This window comes from Vulpes vulpes, chromosome 2, assembly GCF_048418805.1.
Source record: "Vulpes vulpes isolate BD-2025 chromosome 2, VulVul3, whole genome shotgun sequence".
Lineage (NCBI taxonomy): Eukaryota > Metazoa > Chordata > Mammalia > Carnivora > Canidae > Vulpes > Vulpes vulpes.
This window is the reverse complement of record NC_132781.1, coordinates 133,116,371-133,124,611: the sequence shown is the minus strand read 5'-3', so window position 1 is coordinate 133,124,611 and position 8,241 is coordinate 133,116,371. Positions and strand designations below refer to the sequence as shown.

General features: G+C 38.7%; 1 pseudogene; it reads right to left on the bottom strand.

Annotated features, from left to right (window-relative positions):
• Window positions 1-1,098: 1,098 nt before the first annotated feature.
• LOC112908144 (stAR-related lipid transfer protein 4 pseudogene) lies at window positions 1,099-1,679 on the bottom strand (annotated as a pseudogene).
• Window positions 1,680-8,241: the final 6,562 nt, after the last annotated feature.

The following is an 8,241-nucleotide window of genomic DNA, read 5'->3' as shown; positions in this document are numbered from 1 at the left end:
TGGATGAAATGAGAAAGACTAAAAATCTGATTATTTTCCTACAGAATATTGGATACTTCTCAGAATTAAAAGCTATTTCTCGAGGGCTTGTCTTAAAAAAAAAAAAAACTGAAACCTGAAGAAAACACTCAAAAAATATTTTGATTTTGGAAAATTTGCTTTGGTGAATATAGGACATCACCAAGCACTTTATACAACCCATCAGGTTGGTGGCTCCAGCACATACTTGGCAGTTCTCTGTCTCATCCATGCATAAACGCTTTGGAAGACTTCCAAAATAAACACTCAGAAAGATACAAATACACTTTTAAAGCTATCCAGAAAATAATGTATCTAGGTATCAAAACAACTGTATATGAATTACACCTATACTATCTCTATTCTTCTATTTCTGATTTTTTCAATATTTGAAGTAGTACAAGTCAACTGACAATGAAGTTCACCTTTTATAAAATATAAAGAGCTCTTCTCTTTAGTCCAGATATTGGCCAACTCATAGAGCATACCAAAAGTAAAGCACTGATATTTAATTTCCAAAAATAGTTAAAACTTTTAAAAGGTTCATAAAGCTCCATAACAGATGACTTTAACAGTATAAAGCTTGTGCTTTCATATTCACATTGAGGCAATGTTCAGTTTCGTAAGAGTTTAGGTCAAACAAGACACGCCACTGTACCAAACAGTGTGCAAACAACTGTCTTAGAAAACGGAGATGCCTCTCTTAAATAACTATTTACTTTAGGAATAAAATCAACCAACAAATCATTTCATGTTTTTCTACAGCTAAGAAGAGAGGAAAGGATGATTTTCACAGGTCATGCGGCTAAGAGAGAAAGTTGATTTGGGGGAACGGCTGTCCTACGAGTTTCGACATGTAATACCTTCTGTAGGGCTTTTCCTAAATGAGCATAGAAGCTGATTAAAGGGGGATCCCTGGGTGGCGCAGCGGTTTGGCGCCTGCCTTTGGCCCAGGGCGCGATCCTGGGGGCCCGGGATCGAGTCCCGCGTCGGGCTCCCGGTGCATGGAGCCTGCTTCTCCCTCTGCCTGTGTCTCTGCCTCTCTCTCTCTCTCTTTGACTGTCATAAATGAATAAAAATTTAAAAAAAAAAAAAAAAAAAGAAGCTGATTAAAGTGCTTGCCATGGCTGTGTCAGCCGCAGACTGCAGGATCATCCCACAGAGATCCATCTGAATATGGCCCATCAAGAGACTCTGCTGGCGATTGTCTTTACGTGGAACACAGAACCAGCCACAGGGATGGTTAAATCCATGAATAAACCTGGTCTCTTTTCACTCCAGCCAACATGGTGTAGAAGAAACCCACAAACTCCTGTGGGGAAATTATATTCCTAAACTGACCAGCAGTAATGTAACGCATCACACAGCAATTCTCTTCAAAGTGTTCCAAAATATCCATTGAAGTCATTAAGCTGTCCCAATCCAAGCGACAGGGACTCGGGTGTATATGGTCTATGACACTATTCACGATGTCATCTGTAACACCCTGGGCTTTAAAAAGGTATCCATTAAATTCTTCTGAAGGTTTTCTCCAAATTGTTGTATCTTTCATTTTCTTGGCAACTCACCACTTACCATCTCCGATGCTATGATATTGGATGAGAGTGTTTTTAAGTCTAGTTGCAAAAGCAGCAGCATCAGGCAGGCCTTCCATTTTTTTCTCCTGAGACGCAGCGAGGCGGGAACATGGTGGACTCCTGGTGGTCCGCGACCCTGATGCTCTGGGGCTCCCCCAACAAGTGATTGTTAATTATACCTTGAGATACTATATTCATGAAACCTAAAATTAGACAAAACTGTGTTTTAAAACACTCCTGCAAAACAAAAACTTGCACAATGGATTTTTTTAAGTTTAATATCAAAAAATGCATGCCAAATTTTCATTTTCTAGAGAGCTCATAGTGCCCTCAAATTGCTACAAATACACAGAGAAAGATTCTAGAGAATTAGCATATTGACATCAAAGAAAAAGAAAGAAATCTTAATTACACAGGGTATATATAGCATTTTAGAAACATTTTGTTGTGTATTTAAAAAAAAAAACATATGCTACATCATGCAAAAGGCCTAGAGAGTAGAAACCACAGAGTTCACATAATTTGTTGTACTAATGATTAAGGTTAAGTACATTAGTTATAATAGAATCCACAATATAATCCCACAACCAGCTTGGTTAATTTAAATCACATAAGTAATAGAAGAGTAAATGAGTGTTTAAGAAATAAACAAGAGGGCAGCCCAGGTGGTTCAGTGGTTTAGCACCACCTTCAGCCCAGGGCCTGATCCTGGAGACCCGGGATCGAGTCCTACGTTGGGCTCCCTGCATGGAGCCTGCTTCTCCCTCTGCCTGTGTCTCTGCCTCTCTCTCTCTCTGTGTGTCTCTCATGAATAAATAAATAAAATCTTTTAAAAAAATAAGAAATAAACAAGAAAAGTGGTTGATGAGTGATATGAGATTTGGGCTCCAGTATCATAAAAATGAATATGCATTTACATTCTCAAATAATTTTTGAAAAAATTTAATGAAAGTGCATATTCTGTAATTTATATGATGAAACTATAACATTCTAATTGAGTTCTGACACAGGCTCCTTTTTAGCTCTTATCTGTTGCAGGTAAATCTATTCCTGATTGAATTCATGCCAACCATGCAGCTCAAGTGGAAAGTAAGACCTAAAAGTATAAAAGTGCTCCTCAGGCTCTTTCTCATTTCTGAGAATAATGACAGTGGCAAAAGCACACTGCACTACAGGATGTACTTCCCAACTTTTTCCGAATCTTGAAATTCTATTTCTGAGTTAGATGGATAGGTACATATATAAGATGTGTAACCTTGCCATGAGTTTGTCACCTAGATGAAGTAAAATCAGCTACTGTCACTATTTCTTTGGGTCTTTCTTTGTTCTGTTCTTAAGATACATTTTCCCAGGTGGAATATATTCTTTGACAATAGATCATGGAGTACAAGTGGCAAAGTTCTTAAAAATTCATCATTCCTATTGCCCAGTAATATTAATTATATAATGTATCCGAACTCAAATTATCTCAGCATCGATCAAATATCCATTCCTAATCCCATTAACAAAAATATATCTAGATTGAAAAAGATGGGAAACACTCCAACAGGGTCATGATGACTTGACCATCCAGAGCTTCACACAATTTCTAGTTCTGCCAAGAGGTAGTAGCTCCATTCCTCCAACTTCTGTCCTCTTGCAACAAAAACACTACAGACGTAACACTACAAACAAGCAGAGGAAGATGCTGAAACCTACAAAGAAGGCAGCCAGCCTAAGGCACCAGGAAGCTAAACAACAAAATAGTGAGTTCCATGGGTTCCTTCAGCACTTCCTCCTGTATCCCAGATATAGAACACTGAGCCTACATTTCAGGACCACCAAAAGGAACAGATTTTTCTTAAACTCTAAGCAAAGCCTGTTTGTACTACACATTTTCTACCAACTGTTATTTATTCTAGAGGAGATGTATGTGTGTGTTCATGTTGGAAGAACTGCTGACACTCAGAAGACATTAGCAAGAACATAGAAGTTAGCTCTTCGCTTCCCATCTGAAAAACATTTATAAAGTTTGTTTTTGTCTAGACCAGCAGTTCCCAGTGTTGGTTTGCAAACTGCAGAGGAGCTTCTAGGGTTTAATCTGAAACTGTCTCTGGATGCAGAGGACTGGGAGAAACCAAAGGAAGAGGCAGACCACTAGAGGTTAGTAGGTGACACTTTTCGACAGCAAATGGAACTTACCTACAAGGTTATCTTGGGTGTCAACAAGATGAGTAAATGCTTGTATCTACCCACCAAACATTAAAAGTTTATATAGAGGCCTTAACTATATTTAGTCATGTATACCATGTAGGTGTTCTTAACTCCACATTACTATCTCAAAGCTATATCCTTGGGGCAACTTCTGGGAACAGGAAATGCAAGTAGAACTCATATTCCAAGAAGAGGAAGAGGGGTGTGAGGATCCTCCTAGTGCCCGGGTCTCACTCAAGTCAACCAGCAGTCATGTCTTTTTGATGATCTTCCCCAACACCCAAACTCTATCCTTGATCACAATCTCCCAGCCAACTGATTGATATAGATTGCTGCTATTTGTCCCCAGTTTCTAACTCAGTTTATAATCTTGGATGAAGTCTAAGAGTTTACATTTCCAGAAAGTTAATACCAATGTAGTGCTAAAGGTAATACCAGTGATAGTGGTTTGAGGACTACTGTTTGGGAACCACTGGTTAAAACCAAGCACTACTCAGTCTAACTGTAAAGTTAATATTCTCCCCTTGACAGCACAATTTAGGCTGGAAATCCCAGATATAAATGTATTGATTATGGAGAATACTATTCTATGTATCTTGTAGGGAACAAAGATCCTCTAAGTGAATAATGTGGCTTACCTGAAAGGTAGAGAATATTTCCACTTACCATTTTGAGAAGAGACAGATTTGGGAGGAGAACATGGACATATGGAAGGCAAGCTGTAGAGTGTAAAGTATGATGAAGCAGCAAGACAAATTCCCCTCCTTGAGTGTCATAGCTACTAGAAGATGAATACAGAAAGTATAAAGATGAACTCCTAAAGTCATAAAAATTAGACTCTATTATTTAGAAGGCTGAGTGAGTAGAACCACAGTCTGGAGAAAAGAAATAATAGCAGATATTCTGGACTTAGAGAATTGATTTTTATATAGGGAAAGAAGACAGTGGCTTTAGATCTGTGAAGTGACCAAAATACATAAGTGATCTTGTCTCAGTACTACCATGAACCATGAGAACAGCTTAGCACTAAATGATTACCCATCTTCAAAGAACACAATAGACTCTAAAGGCCTCTGGATTATGTAGGTGTCACAATATCAGCGACTCCATACTAATTCCACAACAGCAAGACTAAACTCAGAAGTCACACCCACCATGTAGTAACAGATGCCATGGCCTTAGACTGGAAGACCCTAAGATCTTTTCAGGTTGGCGTAAAAAAATTGTGGCTGTGTGAGACTCTAAAGTTCTTAGGCAAATTCAGGGTAAGGGGAAACCCCAAGAGGAAGAGTTGGGGTTTCCAACTTGTGGCTGTGTGATAAATAGGGAAGGTGGGTACTGAAGTGATTAATTGAAAAAATTAGAGAGATGTGACTAAATTGGTCGTCTAAATTAGTGGAGCATTTCATATCAATTACATGGTTGTTGTTAAATTAATTCCCTGTGGCTGGTTGGCTCATTGGTTAAATCATGATGCTAAGAAAGAATGAAGAGGAGATTTAATTTTGCACTTGAAAAGAATGGCTTTGCTCATGTCCACAGACTCTGGAATCTCCCGATAACACTAAAATGCCAGGCATCATGTAGTGATGATCCAGAACAGGAACATGAAGAGATGGAGGCTGATGAGTGCAAATTCATTACTATAGTACCATGACTAGAATAAACAGCTTAAAGATGTGCCTAATGCCAGTGGGCAGCTGCATCATTTTGGTATTCAGATTACAGCCTTATTTGAAGAAAGAGCTCTGACTTGACTGAGAAAAGCCACTTTTATAGAGATCCTTTAAATTCATCCAGCAAATTTATTATGTACCATACACTATCTTCACTAAGCGATTTAATGTTTTCTCCATTTAATCCTTATAACAACTATATGAGATAGGTCTTATCCTCCAATTACAAATGTAGGAACCATGGTTTGAAGAGATTATGTAATTTAACTTGATTATAAATTTGAAATTTTTTCTAACAAAAGGATCTGACTTATTAGGGTGATGCTAGCAAAACAAGTTAAGTTTGATCTATTTAATATGGATTCCATCAGCAAAAAAAGCATGACATAACCAAGGTCAAAACTTTGTCAAAATTAGACCCATGTATTTATAAATTAACATTATGCCTCATGAATCTCCTGGGACTCCTTAGAGTAGTTTAATCTAGGTCTCAAAATCTGTCTGTATATGAAGTTTTCCTGAAAAAAAAAAATTTTTTTTAATTATAGCTTCCCCGGGTCTACCCAAGAATGTAAATCTAGATTTTATTAAAATCCCCTCAAGGTCTTCTGATATACAGCCAAGTTTAGAAACCACTAATGTATTCTGTTCTTTGTCTCAAAGAGCTGGAATAAGCCAACATGCTGCCCAAGGAGAAAGGTACCCAAGGGGTATTGTGGCTTTTGGTAATACAGCAGATGTGATACGTTGAAAAGACTTCCTGCTTCGAATCACATAGATATTAGATAGATTACCATAAAGAGGTTTTTTTTTTAATATTTACATGATAATAATAATATAGTAAAGTATGCAAATCATAAGCATGAACTCAATGAATTTTTATAAACTGAACAAATTTATGTAAGTAGCACGCAGATCAAGACAAAAAATATTACACGATCCCAGGAGGCATGCATATGCTCCCTTCCTGTCATTGCCCTGACCCATTTCATCTCAGATAACCACCATCTAACAAAATAGTATATTTTAGGTTTACCTGGCTTTGTATCTTCATAAATGAATCATATAGTACTTGCTATCTAGCTTCTGGTAATTGTAAATGGTTCAATCTCTTTGCTGTATAGCACTCCACAATTTATCACAATTTATTTCTTACCACAATTTGGTCAACCATTCTGTGCTTAAAAGACATTTGGGTAGTTCCCACATTTCTTGTTTTTTACCAAAAGTACTGCTATAAAAATTCATGCATTGGGTGAAAATCTGTACTTACTTTTCTGTTAGGCATATACCTACAAGTATAATTATAGGATCAGAGTAATGGATGTTTTAGTATTAGTACACACTGCCAATTTCACACACCAATTGTACTGGTTTATTTCCTACCACAACATATGACATTTCCAATTGCTCCATATATGAGCACATACTTAGTATTTTCTGTCTTTATTTAAGCGAATTTAGTTGTGCAGTGATATCTCACTTTAGTTTTGCTTTTCATTTTCTTAATGGCCTATGAAGTAAATGATATTTTTATATGTCTACTGGCATTTGACTATCCTCTTTTGTGAAGCTCCTGCTACTTTTTTTTTTTTTTTACTTGTAGAAGTTCTCTACAAATTCTGAGTATAAGTAAGAATTCTTTGTTGGAGACCTCTGGAGAAGACGACAGAGTAAGAAGATCCTGTGCTCACCTCATCCCACAGATACAACTAGATAACACCCATATCAGTGTAAATAACCCAGAAAACAAACCAAAGAATGGAAGAAAAGATTCTCCACAGCTAAATGAAGAGAAAAGTCCACATCAAAGAGGGTAGGAAAAGGGGATCCCTGGGTGGCGCAGCGGTTTGGCGCCTGCCTTTGGCCCAGGGCGTGATCCTAGAGACCCGGGACCGAGTCCCACGTCGGGCTCCCGGTGCATGGAGCCTGCTTCTCCCTCTGCCTGTGTCTCTGCCTCTCTCCCTCTCTCTCTCTCTCTGACTATCATGAGTAAATAATAAAAAAAAAAAAATTAAAAAAAAAAACAAAGAGGGTAGGAAGAGAAAAGACACAGGTGGGACCAAATGGACTCATGAGACTGTCTCCAGGATCAAAGGACAACAAAGGCAATGAGAGAGGAAGGAAACAGACCCTCACACCAGGCACCTCAGGCAAAAGAACTCACACAGGGAAGACAAATCCCCATTATATTTGGTTTAGAAAACTAGAGGGGGAAAATTTCATGAGTTCTTACATCAGCAGGGCTTGACACATGGGACTGTAAAAATCAGTGAACTTGGGCTCTGGAAGAGCCAGGAGGGCAATAGGGAACTGAGTCCCTTCCCTTAAAGGTGTAGCACGAGGAGCCCTATGGAGATATAGCATAGAAGCAGCAGTTTGAAAAACGGCTGGATATACAGAAGGAAGATTTGTTTATTAATCTCAAAGCATGTGTTGGAGGGGCAGGGATTATTGGGAGACTTCTCCAAGAACAAAAGACCCAGCAGATGCCATTTCCATCCATATATGGACAAATGCATAAGCCAGTGCAGCATGGACACTCTCTACCTAACTTGTCAACAGCACACCCTGCCACACACATTTCTGTGGATCTGGCTTCTCCAGCCAGGCCTTGTTTGCAGGTCTCCTGCCATAGCAGACCCACACACCTTGTTGGCACAGTGTGCCCTGCACTGGTGCTCTCCTATGGACTTCCCTCTCCAATATGCACTTAGCCAGAACCCATCCAAAGTGATGCTACAAGCCTGGCAGTGTGCAAGCCCTGATAGGGGCCA